General features: G+C 33.2%; 1 protein-coding gene across 4 annotated transcripts in view; it reads right to left on the bottom strand.

The window, feature by feature from the left end:
- Window positions 1-20,801, bottom strand: part of LOC115219520 — a 232,189-nt gene that overhangs the window by 73,946 nt on the left and 137,442 nt on the right. For 2 of the 4 annotated variants that reach the window (XM_029789702.2, XM_036508075.1), the window contains exon 1: window positions 20,075-20,139. The exons of 1 other annotated variant lie outside the window; for it this stretch is intronic. The gene's annotated coding sequence lies outside the window, so the exon portion shown is untranslated. Of the gene's footprint in view, window positions 1-20,074; window positions 20,140-20,801 lie in introns of those variants that run through there. One more of the 4 variants, XM_036508135.1, reaches the window with a different exon arrangement.

Genomic DNA, 20,801 nt, shown 5'->3' on the forward strand with positions numbered 1-20,801 from the left:
ATAATCAACCATCTCTTGTATATGGATGATTTGAAACTATGGTGCAAATGATAAACGGCTGGAAACATTACTACAGGTAGTACATGGGTTTGTCAAATAAATTCACAGGAAATTTGGCTTAGAAAAAATATGTGTAAGCAATCTGGAAAAGAGGAAAACTAGTTAAGAGTAACAACATCACACTAGATTAAGCAAATGAAATAAGAGAATTAGACCAAATACAGACATACAAGTGCTTAGGAATCAATGAACTAGATGCGATACAACACACACAAATCAAAGAGAAGTTAAGAAAAGAATACTATAGACGAATTAGATTAATTCTGAAAACACAGCTCAATGCAAAAAAAACAAGATAATATGTATTAACACTACATCCGTCCCAGTTATAAGTTACAGCTACAATAGTCTTAACTGATCTCCAAAGAACTACTCAACAATACTCAGGGAAACGAGAAAAAATAGCAGGATTTAGAATGCACCACCCAAAATCTGACATAGAAAGGTAATATATGTAACTTTTCGAAAACTATTACAAAATAAACACCAAAGGATTACAGAAATACCTACTTCAGAAACAGAGAAAACAGATACCAATAGCCACAACACACGATCAAAAGAATAGTTTTCTGTCTTTAAGAAAGCTGACAAATACAAAAAAAGAATAGTCACAGAACTTAACAACTATGAAGAAAAAGCAAAACCAACAAAGGCTGTAAAAAAGCTGAAATCTAAACTAAGTTTAGATTTCAGCTGTTTTACAGCTTCATAAAGTATTAGGATAAAACGATGGCAAGAAAACCCCCAACAGGCAAATATCGGGTTAAGCTAAAAAGAAAAGAAATGGACCAAGCAAAACCCCAACAATGGCTGAAAAGCTGAGGATTCAAAGCAGAAACTGAATGATTTTTTTTTGCAGCACAAGATCAAAGCCTTCCCACCAGAAAACATCAAAAACTCAACGAAAAGAAATACAAGTGACTGCAGAATATGTGGTGATGGAGAAAAAAACAAAATATCATAATGTTTCTGGCTCTTCTGCCCTGGCTAAGAAGGAATATAATCACAGACACAACAGAGTTGGCACCTATATATACTGAAAGCTATTCCTACACTATGGAATAACAACAGAAAAATAATGGTATTGGAACACCCCAGAAAAGTCACAGAAAATGAGAATGCAACTATTTTTGGATATGCCAATCCACACAGACAGAGAATTCAAGGTAAATATGTCAGATATAGTTGTCAGAGATCATTTACAAAAAGATGCTTTCTAATCGACGTACGAATACAAACAGATGACGTTTCTTTAAAGGAAACGGAGAAACTTTCAAAATGCAAAGATCTGGAAATAAAGGAAACTCGAATTTAGAGCATAAAAACGGAAACAATTCCTAGTATAGTAGGCGCATTAGGTATGATAAAAAAACACATTTAGACAAATACGTAACAAAAACTTCAGGAACTTAATTGTACATATACCATACAGAAAATAGCACTACAAAGCACCACACACAGTGATGGTCCACAGAATTGCGTTCGGTAGTTCAGTGAAAGCACGTGATAGAAATAACACTACTGAATAATAATAATAATAATAATAATAATAATAATAATAATAATAATAATAATAATAATAATAATAATAATAATAGTAATAATAATAATGGCTGTGGATGACTAAATGTGATTTAAAATCGGAAATGGAGGCTCTAATCTGTGCTTCCCAGGAGCAAGCACTAAGAACAAATTATATAAAGTACAGAACAGACAATACATCAGAAAGTGATAAGTGCAGAATTTGTGGACAAAATAATGAAACCGTATGGCATATTAACAGTAAATATACACCACTGGCCCAGGAGGAATATAAGAGACGCCAGGACAATATAGCAAGCCTTGTCCATTAGACAGTTTGCAACAAGTACGGATTTGACAGAACAAAAATTGGTACGACCATGAACCCGAAGGCATCATCGAAAATGATAATGCAAGGATCCTGTGGGATTTCATGATTCAGTGCGACTATGAGGTAGAGAATAGGAAAACAGTCATAGTCTTTATTAAGAAAGAAAGCAAACTATGCTGGATCAAAGATATAGCATGCTCAGCTGACAACAAGTTTTGCGTTAAGGAAGTAAGAAAGATCGATAGATATGACATATTTGCTTGGCAGGTAAAGCAGTTGTGGTCCTTGAAAAAGATGGTAGCATTACCAATAATTGTCGCAGCCCTTGGTACAGTGACTAAACATCTTGGGAAGTACATGGAACAAATAGGGGATGCAATAAGGGTGGAGCACTTGCAGAAAACAGCACTGCTTGGAACCGCTCAAATACTCCGGAAGGTGCGCGAAAAATAAATAAGGAGTGTTACCTTAGTTAAATGGTAGTTAATAGCTGACACTGTAGTACATCTCCAGCGTTAGAAGCTTTGCAATGGCAATGAAATTATTAATAATAATAATAATTGTTTCAAATTTTGCCGTAGGAGCAACAATTTCGATTGAGAGGGTAAGTTGATTACATCAACCGCTAGTGTTCAACTGGCTCTTATTTTATCGACTTGAATCAATGTAAGATAAAGTCGACCTAGGTAGAATTTGAACTCAGGTGTAGCGACGGGCGAAATACCGCTAAGCATTTTGTCCAGCGCGCTAACGATTCTTCCAGTTCGCTGCTTTAATAATGATGATGATGATGATGATGATGGTTTCTAATTTCGGTACATAGCAAGAAATTTTAAGAAGAGTGTTAATCGATACCATCAAACCCAGTATTAGACGGGTAATTATTTTATTACAACAGAAACTATACACACTTGTGTATTAACAACACTGAAATTGTTAATGGGCTGTCTTAAATTTGTGACTATATAAAACGAAAGAAAAGAAAGAGATGATTTTCTTGAAAGTACATACAATGAGAATCGTAATAAGAGCATACTTTGCGTTAAAAATTACTCCATAGTTTAATATGGGTCCTAGATTTCGCTGTCTGTCCAATAAACAATTAACAAACACGACTTATCACTCTTGAACAATATGTTTTCAATTCTAAATCGTATTAGCACTTCCTGATTTAAGTTTCCATTTGTATGGGGTGGGGTGAGTTTCGTGTGGGAGTACAATAGTCCATCCAGTGTCGCAAATCACGCTAATGGTTAAACAATACGTAGTGAACAAGCAACGGACGAATTTAATTATGTAAAATCGTTTCTGGGGATTAACATGATTTGAGAAACAATATGAATGGGAGATGGAATTCGATTCCGTTTTTGATAATAGTTTTATTAGAACATCGTTGATACGATTTGGCAACTACATTTCTCTGTTAGCGGAAATTTTATTAATGGCCCTTTTCAATGTTTCTTTTGAATTTACAAAGCATAAAGAGATTCTATTCAATGCCTGACTAAAACAAAAGGGTGTTACTGAAAGCAGTGCTTCTTGTGTGAACAACTTTAGCACAGACTAATCAAATACAGATCCGAATCAAGGACTTTTATTTACTTATTATCAAAACAGATGAGCTTTGGGAAATATTTCTAACAATCTCAATTCATTCTCGAAATAATGTGACTGCGTTTCTTTTATTTTCCTCTTTGGCTAATAACTCTTCTACAGGTCGCCTTGTTTGATACAATAATACATTAAACCCACTCAATACCAAATGCTTTAACCAGGAAGATTGTTAATATTTAACAAAATACACACAACCAAGTTAATCTAATTGTATGAACTTCGTTTTCTCTGCATTAAAATACATGTTTAGATATTTCTTAAATTAATATATTAAAAACTACTTTTACCTCAATTACTTTCTTTAGTTCCATACTTCTCAACAAGTGTTAATGAAATATGTCTTCGTTAAAACCAACTGCAGTGTGCGTATTCACCATATATATATACGAGGGGGTTACTGAAAAGTGCCTGGCTATAAGGGTATCACGAACGCCCAACCTTCTGAGTGCTTTTACAGGGCTTAGAAAATCTGAAAAATCACTGTAATATTATTGCAGTTATTATTTTTTTAACCGATAACTCAAAGTTCGAGACATAAGTGTGTGAATCTGAGAGGGGAATATATTGAGTATAATAAAAATTAACTGATCTCCTGTATTTTCTTGCGCTCAAAAACATAAAGAAAGATACATCCTCACAAGAGTTCAGATAACGAAGACGCCAACTCTGTGCGACCTTCCAGTTGCATTTTTCTCAAGAACGGTAAGGAACTTTAGCACCTGGTTCAACGTCTTTCCCCGACTTTTGGTGGAAGATACGCAACACTGCATAAAGTTGATAATAACAAATTAGATATAGTTTGCTGTGTGTGGCATTGTCTAACGACTACGAATTCTTCCGGTTTGGAGGGTTTGATATGTGACTTGAACATGTATCTGTTAAGCTTATCCTGTGTCGCTTACTACAACTGGCAGCAGAACGTCAGAATCTCCATTTCTGTGGACAAGGGTGGCAGCTCACGCTGCTGAAATGAGATACGATCACAGAGAGCTTCATTCATAATTTTCGAGCGATAATTTTGCTGAAAACAATGTCAAAATTTTAAACATAAATCTATGAAGATGATGTTTAACGATGATAGTACGGATTAGAAAGTGCATACGATTCATTATAGAGATTAGATAATAAAAAAAGGCCAACTGAATTTTGATTAGTTTAAATGAATCAATACCTTCCGACATTACCAACCATCACTCAACAATTTCGAATTATACTCATCAAGAATATTCTCCCTTTTCTTGTCTGAATGGGCTGTGTCTCCAACCAGTGCAGTAGATACTACAGTTGCTGATTTTAAAATATAATAATAATAATCATTGTATAAAATTTTGCACAAGGCATATATTATACTGGAGGGCAGTCGATTACGTTGACTACTGCATTTGATTGGTACTATACTTTATTCCTCCCTGAAAGATTAAAGTTGGTTTGAACTCTAAATGTAAAAAGCCGGAACAAATACTGCAAGTTATTATTTTTTTAAGCGATAACTCAAAGGATTCTACCAGTTCGAGACAGAAGCTACCACGTCGCTGAAGCAGTAATGTGAAAAAATTATTTGCTCATAAAGACAATAAATTACTAAAACAATTCCCTCGGCCATGAATCAGAAGATCAATAACAACACCAATATAAGTTGTACGCAAATCCATCAATTTGTTTCCCACTAATGCTTGAAATTATTTACCTATCAAATTCGCTGAAACTACATGTGATTTATCTCTGGTGAATAAAACTATATAGGAGATGTTAGAAAACAACCTGCTGACACAAATACATTTCCTTCAACACATCTACTGTATTTTTTTATAATGTTTGTTTACGTAGGTGTATTATTTCGTTGTTGATTCACGATACAATTCTAGAAGAAATAAGATTATACATATGTCAATAATAAATTTTCTAACTGCATCATTTTTTCCCTTTTTTTCCTCTCCCCCAGAAATAAGAAAAATATATTGCGGCAACAAAATAAATTATTATTAATATGCGCACAAAACTTCGAATGGAGTTGGAGAGCTGTTATTCTTAAACTGAAAAACATTAGTTTTCTAGAAAATTAGAACGATTTTGTAACTTTCTTCGAAAAATAAGTCATGATAATAAGTGTGAAATGTGTTGATACAGAAAGAGGAAATGTATGTATATAATTCATTTCGGGAAATAGCCATTAACTTAACAACGTAATTTGTTGTATGTGATTCTAAACTAAAATAAGATGTGCCGGAATATCAATGCCGATGCAAATCTCTTATCCGAAATGCTTGGAACATAAAATGTTACGAAATTTAGAATACATAAATTTCGGAACGGTGGTAAATTTGTTATTATTAAATGAGTCAACTTCGCAATTGGAGCGATGTGTAAACACAGACCAATTCCGAGGTTATCCCATATAATTACAGATAACCGCTTATTCAGATTCTATAAATGTAGCGTTATATAAATTTGTTTCTAGTTCACTTTCGCAATTGTAACAGCGTTACTAAGAAATATTTCTCTCTTCACCAAAATAAATCGGATGATTCACTTTTACAACACTATGGCCTCGCATATAATAAAATAAAATAGCATACCTTGCTGGATACACTGTAAAGACTTTTGTGAAGAAATAACATGCTTATATTTATGAGATCGAAGGCGGCGATCTGGCAGAATCGTTAGCACGCCGGGTAAAATGCTGAACGACATTTCGTTCGCTTTTACGTTCTGAGTTCAAATTCCACCGATGACGCCTCTGTCTTTCATCCTTTCGAGAGTCGATGATATAAGGACCAGTTTATCACTAGAAACCATGTAATCGACTTACCACATCCTCCGAACTTGCTGACCTTGTGCCAGCATTTGAAACTAATATTTATAAGATGGGATCGACAGCACGCCGGACAAAATGCTTCGTGGAATTTCGGCTGCTTCTGAGTTCAAATTCCTTCGAGGTCGACTTTACTTTTCATTCTTAAAGCGGCGAGCTGACAGAATTGTTAACGCGCCAGACAAGATGCTTCGCAGCATTTCTCCCGATTTTATTTTATGGATTCGAAAGCTGCTGGAGACGACTTTAATCGGCTAATCCTCTACCGAAGTTGCTGACATTGATCCAAAATTTGAAAGCAATTTTTATAAGATCAAAATAAATATATGTTAGAACAAATTTTTAAAAATCCAAATAATGAAGAAAATAAATCAATTTTCCACTGTTTAATATTGACATACAAAAATTAAGATAGCTTCGTTGAACAATCTGCTAACTTTTTGTGTCAATTTAGCACACGTGGTGATCAACCACTGCTATGATAATACATATAATTTACAACAATTGAAAGGGTTTTTATATAATGAAATAACAAATTTATAAGAGACACTTTAAGAGCTGAAATGTCACATAATACTATCAGCCTGCAAAATTATTCCGAAGCATTTACAAGAAAGAGTTAAAGATGTATTTAAATTCACATAAAACACATGTATCCCTCTATTTGAAGATTATTTAATGCAGCTAGTTAGATAAAAATAATTGCTTCAAATATATTTCGAAGTAAAATACCGAGAAATTTCGGAATGTTTTTAAAAAGACTTTCGGAATTTGGAGATTTTCAATTTTGATATTTTGTATAAGAGAATTTGAGCTTGAATATCTGCATGGATAGGATAGTGACAGCATAATGCATTCAGTGGTAACTTAGGTAAATTATTAATATAAAATTAGCTACAGAATATAACATTACCTACAGATAATTTGAAATGCAAAATATTAAATTCTAAAAACCAAAGGTATGTGGCCCAAAAGAAAATAAAGCAAAGAATATGTTTGGAAGAGTTTCGTTTCAATAAGAGTTACAAAAGATAAAATATTGATATGTAATCCACCACTAGGATATTATCAACCGATCGCTGTAGAAACGAATACCAGTATTTAAAAAGCAAGTAAACTAAAACAGGATAAGTCACACAGCAAAGCACAGCGAACAAAAACGTTTTACCATGATTACATTAACACGTTAATGTCTTTCTAATTCAGCGATTATTGGTTGAAATCTAATGTTATGCATCACATAGAAATTTTAGTTTCTTTATATCATTTAAAGATTAAATAACAAATTAACAAATTGCAAAAATTTGTCTCTTCAAATGTAAGTAAATCTTGAAACTCAGGCGTCCTTGTTACACTTATTACTTGGTCTCGTATTTACCATACACCGAAAGATGTCAATTTAGTGTATCTTAAAATTTCTAGTTGATAGTTCATAAATATTGTGAACGTGCTTCAAGAAACATAAAAAACAATCTGCCACGACAAATGAAAGGGAAAGAATATCTGAGAAAGATAATAACAATGAAGCATATAATAATGGCCACGCACAAAAAGTGTAGTTAGAGGTAATTTACAATAACTCACACCAAAATTTGAAATAAGGACATTATGTCCCAGAATAAAAAGACAAATTAACAAAAATCCTAAAGCATATAACAATTAGACAGTAACAAGTTTCATCTGTTTGGGCAGTTGTCCTAATGATCAGAGCACAGTGATTTGAACGAAGCAAGAACATAAAATAGTATATATATATATATATATATATATATATATATATATATATATATATATATATATATATACATACATATATATATATACATACATACACACACAAACACACACACACATATATATATATGTATGTGTGTGTGTATATATTGATGTGAGTATGATTATATTTATATACGTATAGATAAATAGATATACACTCATAAGTATATATACAAACATTTATATATGTATATATATATATACACGCTCACATAGTTGTACGTGGTATATGTGAGTGTGTTGTGTGTGTGTGTAGTTGTGTGAGTGTGTGTGTAGTTGTGTGAGTGTGTGTGTATAGTATATAATTATCTCAGAGACTTCTCCCCTATGTAATCAGCTTAAAATCAATCCCTCTAATATGATTCTTTTACAACACCTCAACAAACGAACTCAAATAACAGTTAGATGTGTGCCTAACAGCTGCAGACACATGACAAGCTAGTGCAATATCTAATCAACACGGTTTGCATTAAGCTATTCAGATAAAACATAATTCATACGATGACAAGGATGCAGGTAATGTGAAGTGGAAGAAAGGATATGTGCCGAACAGGAATATCAAATGGATATACTACATATGAGAAAAGGGTGGAAACAAATATAACAAGAAAAAATAAATGTATGGGCTGAACTGACAAATGCATCAGGTTTGGGAAAAGTTATATAGTAAGGAAGAGAAACTGAAAGCCAGTGAGTGAAGGAGTGAGTGTGCGGTTGAAAGATAAATCAGAAGATTACTGAGAGTAAAGAACAAATAAACCAATAACATAGAGGAATACACCTTGGTAAAACCCGAATATTAATCAAGAAAACATCAATTTTGTGTACCTCAAAGGAACGCAATACAATGCTTGGATATGTGCTAGGATATGTATGCATGCGAGTTTGTATGTATATATGTGTGCATGTGTACCTAGTACATACATACACATATACATATATATGTAGATAGATAGATAGATAGACAGAGATAGGTATGTAGGCAGGTACGTAAATAGATACATACATACATAGATTGATAGATAGATAGATAGATAGATAGATAGATAGATAGATAGATTCATGCATACCTATATATATATATATATAATATATATATATATATATATATATATATATATTATATATATATATATATATATATATATATATATATATAGATAGATAGATAGATAGATAGATAGATAGATAGATAGATAGATAGATAGATAGTAGATGATAGATACAAATATAGACAGACAGACAGATAAAAACCGATAGATAGATAGATAGATATATAGATATATAGTATGCTATATATATCCATGTCTGACACTTTGTGCGTATATGCGTGTTCGTTTAAGTACGTGTATATCATAACTGCATCCAATCAGCAAATTTGGTGATGTAGAATTAACTAAGAGAAAGACGACAGCATCAATCTAAACAAAGTGATCTTGAGTCGCGATAACACTGACAGAAAGGTAATTTTGATCTACAAATTAATTATGAAAGTGCCACTGTATAGATGCATACCGGTGATTTCAGGGTACGAATACCTATAAAAAATTTCGATTTCGATGGAGGTTAATTACATGCTATATATATATATATATAGTTTTATGTATGTATATATATATATATATATAATATATATATATATATATGTGTGTGTGTGTGTGTGTGTGTGACTGTGTGTGTGTGTGTGTTTATATATATGTTTGTAGATATATTTATATATATAGAGAGAGAAAGAGAAAGTGAAAGAGAGAGAGGAGATATATATGTATATTTACATATATATATATATAAATATTTATTTACATATATATATATACTTACAAACGCACGCACACACATACACACTTATATATATATATATATATACATACACACTTATGTATAAGTGTGTGCATGTATGTAGTAGAGTGTTTCTCTGTGTATGAGTGTGTGTATATGTGTGTCTGTGAAGAAAGCGGGATAATCATTTCACTAGGCAGATAGTGAGATAGAGATAGAAACGAGATGTTTAGATATAAGAAGTTGTTTAACTGTATAGTAACAGAAATTATGTGTGTATACATAGCACGTAGAAACACGTTATTAAGTGTCCGTAATTTACGAGTGTGAGATTCTGTATACAGAAATACTCTTCGAGAAAGTGGATATATATATATATATATATATATATATATATATATATATATATATATATATATATATATATAGTTTATGTAGAGTATGAAACTCACTTCTTAACCACATGGTTCCAGTTTCAATCTTGATGTGTGGTACCTTGAGCAAATGTCTTCTAATATATCTTCGGACCAATTTAGCCTGCTGAGTGGATTTACTATATCTAAACTGAAAAATACTCGTCGTGTATATATGTGTGTGTGTGTGTATGTTTGAGTGTGCGTGCGCGTGTTTGTAGTTGTCTCCGACCACCACTTGACAACCGGTGTTACAATCTTTACGTCCATGCCATTTGGCAGAAGGTAGACCACTAGCATATGTACCAGACTTTAAAATAAGTACTGACTTCGAGTTTGTCAACTAAACCCTAGGTCGTGGTGCCCCAGCATATCTGCAGTATAATGATTGAAACAAGTAAAATATAAAATAATATATATATACTTACATTGACACACACACACTCATATACATGCAAGTGTGTATGTGTATTTATTCCTCTGTTTGTGCAATATACACATAACTACAAATATACATATAAATGTATGCTATACTACGAAATATGCAATAGATATATAAATATATATGTGTTTGTGTGTGTGTGTGTGTGTGTGTGTGTGTGTAATTATATATGCGTTGCGCGCGCGCGTATGTACATATTTGTATTAAAGTAGGGCGTGGCAACAGGAATTGCGTAACCAATACCATCAGATAAGAGCTCTTTTGCTATAAGAAGTAAAACACTCAGAGCTCAGTGCCTGTGCTACAGATTATAGCTTCTTCGGAACCATGTAAATGAAATGCTAGTCGATTTCGGAAAGCATGAAGTACATAAAATGATTACATTGAGAATGGTATTTATAAATAATGTTATATCGTTTGAGAGTCAGAAGTCCTCCCACAAATTTTCAGATGTAGATAAGCATATGTATTGACATACACATATAAAAATACACGTAGTTATTCATAAGCATACAGGAAGATGTACAAATATATGTTTATTCAGGGTGAGTGGTGGTATCATAAAGTATATTACTGTATCATATCTCAACAGTCTTTCTCTTTACATAGGCTCTCTGATCTTTTCCTAAATACAAACTGTATTATCTCCATATCGACATAAAGCTATCTCATTAAAAGTACAAAATAATTTCTTGAGAATAAAATAGTTTTGGATGTGTGTTTGTGAATCTGTCTCCGTAAGACTACATTTTATCTGGGGTTCTAGTTATCTAATTTTGATATTTTTCTACTCATATGTAAGTCACTGAATGAGTATTTACGCTGATCCGCCCGCCACCACCTACCACTTTTTTTTTATCCAATCTTCTTTTAATTCAGATGTTGCCGTAACGTATGCGATTTACTGGGTATCGTTCTCACGCCTTCTCCTCTCCCGCCTCTCCTGAAGCCATCACTTTGTCCTGGCCCCGTTATCACACCTGTCCCTTATACTAACACACTCTGTCTCAGAGGGTCAGATCAATGTAACTTCCATAAATTTTATTCTTTCACCTGCACGTGTAGCGGTCTCATCTCATGATTAAGACTTTCCTTCTGTGCGGTCTTGCACAAGAGCCAAAGCGGTTGCCGTTTAGCAGATCAATTCGCGGAACATTTTCGTGACATCCGGCTGGGAAACAAGAACTCTGTCTCTCATCATTTATAGTATGTTTATAGTATTATTAACCCAAATACTTCCTGTTATTGGTCGATTAACTACCGGGGTTTTGACTGAAGGTTTAACTGCATATCAGCACTCTTTGGCCGCTTTGACAGGGATAACATATTCTACTTACTACAGAGTTACACAGCTTCAATCTTTGAAGCTTTACAGTGGATTAGATCAACATCTGTTCACTAACAATCTGACGTGTAGCTGTTTTCTTTTATCTGAACTGTGAGGAATGCTGAATTCATGAAACAAATGTATTAATGTTTCTCATGCAATATATTTGGTGTCATACAAAGGCACGTTTCCTTTAAGTTACGTAAGATTGTTTTACAGAAAGGATGATGTCATGTGGGTTGCAAAGTACAATAGGATGCTGGGTGATTGGAAGAAGGAAACAAAAAAGGATATCAGACGAGTAGATTATTAAACGTGTTTCGGTTTGATTTTTGGTCAAATAGTGAAACGCTTGAAGTTTTTCTGTTAGAACGTTGTGGGGTTTGCACAAAGAGGTTTCTTTTCTTTTGTGCAAGATGTTTTCTAGTAAAGTGAGTATATTCAAGGGGGGGGGGGTAGTCATTTTCCTTATAATAAATGAATCCATTCTGCTTTACGTATTGTTTTTGCTTTAAATTACCGTTCTCTATGTTTTTAAATATCAACGCACAACAGTTGTAAATATATTCATTTTTATATGCGTATGCATGTGTGCCTGTGAGTTTATGAGTGTATGAACAGATACACACACACACACATATATATATATATATATATATATATACACGTACACACACATATATACACATACATGGTATATAGCAAGTGGGTGAGAGTGAGAGGGAGGAGTGAGAAAGTGAAAGAGAGAAAGGTGTGCATATATATATATATATATATATATATATATACACGTACACACACATATACACACATACATGGTATATAGCAAGTGGGTGAGAGTGAGAGGGAAGATTGAGAAAGCGAAAGAGAGAAAGGGGTGCATATATATATATATAATATATATATATATATTATATATATATATATATATACACGTACACACACATATACACACATACATGGTATATAGCAAGTGGGTGAGAGTGAGAGGGAAGATTGAGAAGCGAAAGAGAGAAAGGGGTGCATATATATATATATATATATATATATATATATATATATATATATATATATGTATATATATGAATGTTGTGTATATTTTATATATATATGAAGGTGAGATATGTATTTGTGTGTGTGTGTTTGAGAGAGTGTGGTAGAGAGAGAGAGAGAGAGAGAGAGAGAGAGAAAGAGAGGGACTTTCTTGCGTGTATGTGAAGATTGGAAAAGAGCGGCAATAATAAGGAAGCTCTACAGAGAGACATGGTATGAAATTATTTTATGCATGTGTGATTTTGTGTTGCCAACAGAATCGATACGTTTCTAAAAATAACCAATTCTGATAAGAAATCTTGCAAAGAATGTTGTTTATCTGATCGAATAAAAACGGATAGAAATCCGACCACCTCCACTGGGTTTAGGGAGGAATTCAGGCAAGCATATGTTTTGCATATGCCTTATTTCTTGTACCGTTCTTCCGCTTTATCATTTCCCCCATCTGCATCATCTTCTATCCCCCACAACGACTCCTACCGCTAACAATTTTCTTCTTCTTCTTCTTCTTCTTCTTCTTCTTCTTCTTCTTCTTCTTCTTCTTCTTCTTCTTCTTCTTCTTCTTCTTCTTCTTCTTCTTCTTCTTCTTCTTCTTCTTCTTCGTCGTCGTCGTCTTCTTCTTATTCCTCTCCTCCTCCTCCATCATCATCAACTTCTTTTCTTCTTTTTTTGTCGTAGTCATCGTCGTCCTCTTCCTAACGGCTACAATCTCGAAGTGAATCTTTCATTTATATCTTATAGTAAAGGGTAATCTGCGGTTCTGAGCAGGTTTCCTTAAAGTGAAATCTGTTGACTTACTCTAATTTAAAGGATCCCTTATAGTAATAATTTTGCAGCTCTAAATCGTTATCAGTAATTTTTACCTTATATGTATGCAACTTTAATATTACTGCACATCTCACTTATTTAATGTACAAATTCCCTCCTGAGATTTTTATTTCATATTGGAATTCTTATTTTGCACTTTTAGCAACAACACATGCGCTTCTCTCCGCTTAAAGTAATCTTTATTATCATTATTTTTATCGTTTATTTTATTGTTGCTTTGATCTATACGAGCTGCTCCGAGTTTTATCCAGAGACCTTAAATAACAGGAGGTTGGACGTTTGACTATTGTTATTATTTTTGATCAGCAATGTGTAGAACGAATTCTGATAAATTTGTAATAGTTCAATCTTCTAAAAACTTCTAAGAGAATCTGGTATTTTCAAATTAACTATTTTCTTTTTCTTCTTTTTTTCTGTTTAATGATCGAAGTACCCATGAGACCAATTTTCGTTCTGATGGCTTGGGGATTTCATTGTAATTCACGTGATGCTTAAGAGCGTCATTTAGTATTTCCCCAAGGCTCCAATGATAATGATGAGGTCGACTTTGCCTTTCATCATTTCGGAGTGGATAAAATAACTACCAATTGAAGATTGGGGTCGATTTAATTGATCCATCCCCCTCCCCAAAAATTGCTGCTCTTTGTTGCAAAATTGGAGACCATTATTGTTGTTGTTGTTGTTATTATTATTATTATTATTATTATTATTATTATTATTATTATTATTATTATTATTATTATCTTTATTATTATTAATATTATTATTGACACTGGAGTAAAATATACGAAGCCCAGTATATCCATTATGATTACACGTCTGATGAGGATAGACCAGGCCCTTGCATCGCAACAATACGTGCGCAACATATTAAGGTTAACGGCGCATGACCTTGCAGGTAGGGCCCAGTTGGAATTTTCTTGATGTCGCTCAAAAGGTCCCTGAATAAGGATTGTTTAAGGATGTTTAACGAACCACCCATGTTTCCAAAGGTGAATGATCCAAACCTCGAAGAATTCCTTTAAACATACGGCTATGATGCTTCCGCATTACTTCTGCTCCTTATCAGAGATGCACATATCGTCAAACGCTAAAGGACATGGTCAACTGGTTACGGTCAAACAACTGGCAGGCAAATCTGTGGTACTGAGCAGAATATTTGCTGAAGCCCATCTTTTTATTAATATCATTATTTTAATTATAATTATAATTATAATTATAATAATAATAATAATAATATTAATAATAATATAATAATAATAATAATAATAATAATTATTATTATTATTATTATTATTATTATTATTATTATTATTATTATTATTATTATTATTATTATTATCATCATTGTTGTTATTATTATTTAGAATTATGAGAGTCTAATGAAATGCCTTGCAATATTCGGCCCGGATTTTTCCAAACTAAGTTTAAATCTGGCTAAAGTCAACTTTGCTTTTCAACCTATGTTAATCGATAAAATAAAGCATCACTCAACTACTGGGATCAAATTGAAAGAGTAAAATTGCCCATTCACCAAATTCTTGTCATGTGCCACGTTATACATTATTCCATAAAACATCCGACTAGAGTGCATGACTTACCGCTTCTTATCGGAAGTACAGAGTCTGCTTGTCAGTAAATTTATCTGCAGCCAACACATTTGCTGTTAGTTTCAGGATGCCGTCTTTGATGCAGCGCTGCTATAGTCAGACAATAATGCACTCGTAGAAATATCTAGATAATTGCAGCGGTGAGGGCAATGAGAAAAGTGAAGGTTAATTTTTAGATCTCCTTTTTCTTACGACAAATCTCTTCGCAGCTTTTTTCATTGACCGAGCAATAATCATGAGTCAAGAGATTAGGTGTCTGACATGAACAGTGTTGCCAGGATCTTAATCTACCAGTTAAATATTACAGTCGATAGGGAGGGAACGCAACTCCATTTTTTTGTAAAGCAAGGGCTGATGGTAGGGATGAGTTAAACTGAAGTTAGACTGAAGTTAAACGTCAATCACTCTCTTCTGGAAGACATTCAGTCAAATCTTGGTCTATAGAGAATTTCCAAAAGTTTTTGTCAATGCAGCGCTACAGGAGAAATAATTAGTTGTTTTAGACAAGTTCTCAAGTATATAAGCACCAACAGAAAAACCAGTTAAAGAAGTGTGCGGAGGATTTCCTTTTAATGGATGTAAATACTCTAGGTGTGTGTCTTGTGTTTCGTCCTTTATGTTTTCCTCAGTATCTTGTGCCTTTCTGGCCAATGAAATAAATCATTACTGCTGTTCCTGTTTGTTTTTAGTTTGCTAAATATATTCTCACAACAAAATCCCGCACTCTTTGCAAAGAATGCATAAATATTGTCCAATGTTTTGTGAGAATGCTCTAACAAAATAACAAATACAGAGCACTGTATTTGCTACTTTGAAAATTACCAAAATCTTGTCTCTTACAGAATTGGTTGTAGTGATGGAGATGATAATTGATGGCCGAAACCAATTTCTATATTCAATCAACTCTAATTTATTTGTTTACCATGATAGCTGATTCTGTCACGGTTACGTCTCACAACATGACAATAAATCCTCATGATGTAATTTCTTTATATAAGTAAAATGTGTTAGTGAAACGTACGTAACTGTGTATACATGAGTATCTTACAATCGATCTCTCATGTCCTGTTTTATTTACTACATGTGACGTATCAAACACCCAAAATCTGATTCATAATGTGATAGAAATTCAACACGAACTGTTGTACCCTTGAAGTTTTAAATACTACTCTTTTGTCACGCAATGTAAAGTTTATGTGCGTGCGTGTGTGTGTGTATGAACGCATGTATATACGTGTGTATATATATATATATAATATATATATATATATATATATGTGTGTGTGTGTGTGTGTGTGTGTGTGTGTATGCATGTATATATCTATATGTGTGTATATATGTTTGTATTTGTATTTCATTTATGAATGTATATATGCATAAAGGCAGACAGACAGAAAGAGCTAGGTACACTCACCCACCAACTCACTTTGCCCTGTTTTAAGATATATCAACAAAACTGTAGGCTTTCGACATTTTTGTGACGTTGTGTGGTTGCATTTGAGTATGTCCCCGTACGTTATTTTGTACATTAGAAATCCGCATCGATACACTGGCATATACAGAGAATGAGAGTACGCGTGTGAAACTGGCTGCTAGGGTGTTATGTATTTTTGCATGTGTTAATTTGACGTTGTTTACTTTGTAAAAGCATCGAAGTTATGATTAGCATAACATGGAAGCTAACAGTTATTTGCAACTCTATGCAAACCATAACCCTCCACTTCACCTCATACTTTTAGCCACTTATTTCCTGGTAATCAACTTATTGTGAGCTACTTTTCAAAACAATCGCCTCTCTTCAACTAGAGATTTTCTTTATATTTCTACTGTTCAATCAACTCTTTCTTTTTCTAAGTTTTCATATTTCTTCTTGCATAACAAATCTACCTTGCTTAGATTTTATCATTTCTCAACACACACAGCAAACTAATTCCTCTAACTCCCACGTTCCCTTTCTCCCCCATCTCTCTTTCACATTATTTTACTTCCTCTCTCTGTCTGATTCTCTCTCTTCACGTCGTTTTGCAGTTCTTACTTACCCTAACTCTTATAGTTCTTTCTCTATGGGGAAAAAAATAGTTATATTCATACTGTAATTTTTTTATATTTTTAACATTAGCTTGTAGGGCACGGTCTGTGAACAAACGCAGCTATGAATTTATGAGCGCTAGTTCATAAGTCAGACCGATGTTATTTTCTATAAAGTTCACACGCTACAATGCATTCGCATATCATGAGGATAAGCGAAATCTAAGGAGAATTTGCAAGCATTCATGACACATGGATTTATTTTCTTTCGTTGAACTTATTTCATTTTGTGAACTTTATTGAATTAATTTTTACTAATATAAGTGCAAATTCCTTTACAGTAATAGTGATTTTAGTGATAATACATTCAATACCATTTTGTTACATACTGCCGTGTGAATAGCGGCAGTATTCTGACTTTACCATTATCTTTGACACATTACGGCGATTATACAAAGAATAAGTAGCATTTCCTACCTATACATATTCATGATCAGATTACGCTATGCACACGTTTCTCTAGTTTAATCGTAACATATCGAAGCATTGCGAAGTTTCAGTCTATTTATTACTGACCTGGGTGTATATAATTGATCATACAGTAAAATGCTAGCTTTGCTTTCTGCAAGATAAAGAAGAGGGGTTCTTAGTACTTCAATGGAAGGTCATAATCCAGCCACACGATAAGCATTTTTGCAAATTAGAGAGTTGTCGCTTTACTATTGTTAGCTTCGATAGTAACGTATAAAGAAAATTAGCCAGTTATCTACAATTTTATATGAACCAATATTAAATAGGTCTTATGTTGAAAGAAACTAAATTTTAAGAAATATAACAGAACAACCACTACATATTAACGTTGGGTGTGTTCAGAAAGATCACAAGATAAATTACTATTATCAAAGGGGGCATTAACGTCGGTGAATGGGTAGAATCGTTAGAATTTTGTACAAAAGTGCCTTGTAGTATTTGGTTCGATTCTTTACAGCTTGCGTTCAAATCACATCTGATCTAAAATACATTTCATTCTTTCGGGGTCATTAAAAACTCAACAACACCTAAATCCCAGAAACCATTATTAAAGGTGACAGACTCAAAGTTGCCTCAGTACGAGTGAACGTAAACATACTCGGATAAGAATCGAAATTATGATATTCTTTCTAACAGTCACGCCTGTTTCCATCCCTCTATGTACATACATTCATACATACGTACAGAGACAGAGTTAGAGAGGGAGAAAGAGGCAAAATAATAGATAGATACGTAGATAGATATGTTTCTTTATTAGCCACACTGGGCTGCACACAGACGGGATAGATTACAAAGTAGAGTTTTTCGTTATGAGAAGAAAAAAAGAAAAAAGTAGGGTAGGTTTTCGATCAAAAGGGATCGTAAAAGAGAAAGGGAAAAAAGGAAAGAAAAGAAAAAAACGATCAGTAGGGATCATGTATCACAGAAATGTCATGAAAAGTGTAAAGGGGGAAGCAGATAGGGTTTATCCGTCGAAAGAAAAGCCTATGGAGAAGACCACGGTAACCTCGGTCAATAATGTCACATGTTAACACAATTGTTTGCAAGTAGGTAACCCCCTGTTTTAAATTTTTCCGGGTTCATGAGATTATGCTCATGGGGAGATAGATAGATAGCTAGCTAGCTAGATAGATAGATAGATAAATAGATAGATAGATAGATAGATAGATAGATAGATATATAGATAGATAGATAGATAGATAGATAGATAGATAGATAGATAGATAAATGGGTAGATAGATGCTTAAGGTACGTATTCAAATTGTTTAAACAATGTAAGACACAAATAAAAATTAACAATTTAACTTAGCACAGAAATATACAATACTTATTTCTTTTCATATTCTTTCGGAAATAATATTTCTATACATATTGAGCAAATTTCAAAGGAATGGCCATACAATGGCTCTTGCAGTAGTTTACAGAAGGTCACAAGCTCATTAACAGGTGTGCAAGAGCGTTTACTGGTTGGTGCATACATTTGCGTCGTGTGTGCCTTGCACAGGTAAAAGAATGCGTTTTATTTTACTGCTTCAAGATTGGTTCTTCTCAATTCCGGTCATATAATTCTTCTTTCTATATATTTTTCTCTGCTTAAGTATATTATTATTATTATTAGTAGTAGTATTAGTATTATTTCCAGAAATATAACAGCGCACACAAAGATAGATATATAAAGATAGATAGATATATAGATAGATAGATAGATAGATAGATAGATAGATAGATAGATAGATAGATAGATAGATAGATATAGATAGATAAACACACACATGCACGCAGGCACACACACACATATACGTATGTGTTTGATTCTTTTTGTCTTGCTTGTTTGTTTTTTTTTTATTTTTCTTTATGTTGGTGTCAGATTTCTGTAAATATTAATTTCGTCTTCAAATATTTCGAGTAAGGAAGGTTAAAGAAAATGAAAGTAAAGGTCACATGCTTACTTTTAAGAATCCAGCTTTACATTTGCAATATTCTTCTCATTTCTGGTTTCTCCTATAAATATATAATGGAATACAAGTAGAAAGAAAATATGTTACTGAACAGAAAGTTAATAATAAAAATTGTACTCGACAATACAGCACTTGAAATTGTTTAGGTAGAAATACATACACACACACACACACACACACACACACCACACACACATATATATATATATATATATATATATATATATATATATATATATATACATATGTGTGTGAGTGTGCGTATGCACGCGTGTTTGTACGTGTCGGTGTGAATGTGTGTCTATGCGTTTCCACACATACGTAAATATATACGTATATACGTATATATGCATATATATACATGTATATATACATGTATACATTATATATGTATGTATATATATATATACGGTTATGTGTGCGTGTCTGTATGTTTTTGTGCGTGTGGCGTGTGCGTATGCATGTATCGTTGAACGTCTGTATGTATATGTGTGTTAGATATGTATGACATTACATTTTCACTGTTGCACTTATTTTTACCTTGGTATATTATATGTATGATATATCAGTATATAAACACATCCACTCGCGCGCACACATGTATATACACAAGTGTGTGTGTGTGTGTGTGTGTGTGTGTGTATATATATATATATATATTTGCACACACACACACATATGTAAGTTCAATAAAATTTAGATTCAGATGAATATGGTA

The sequence above is a fragment of the Octopus sinensis genome, linkage group LG1 (genome assembly GCF_006345805.1).
Source record: "Octopus sinensis linkage group LG1, ASM634580v1, whole genome shotgun sequence".
NCBI classification, from domain to species: domain Eukaryota; kingdom Metazoa; phylum Mollusca; class Cephalopoda; order Octopoda; family Octopodidae; genus Octopus; species Octopus sinensis.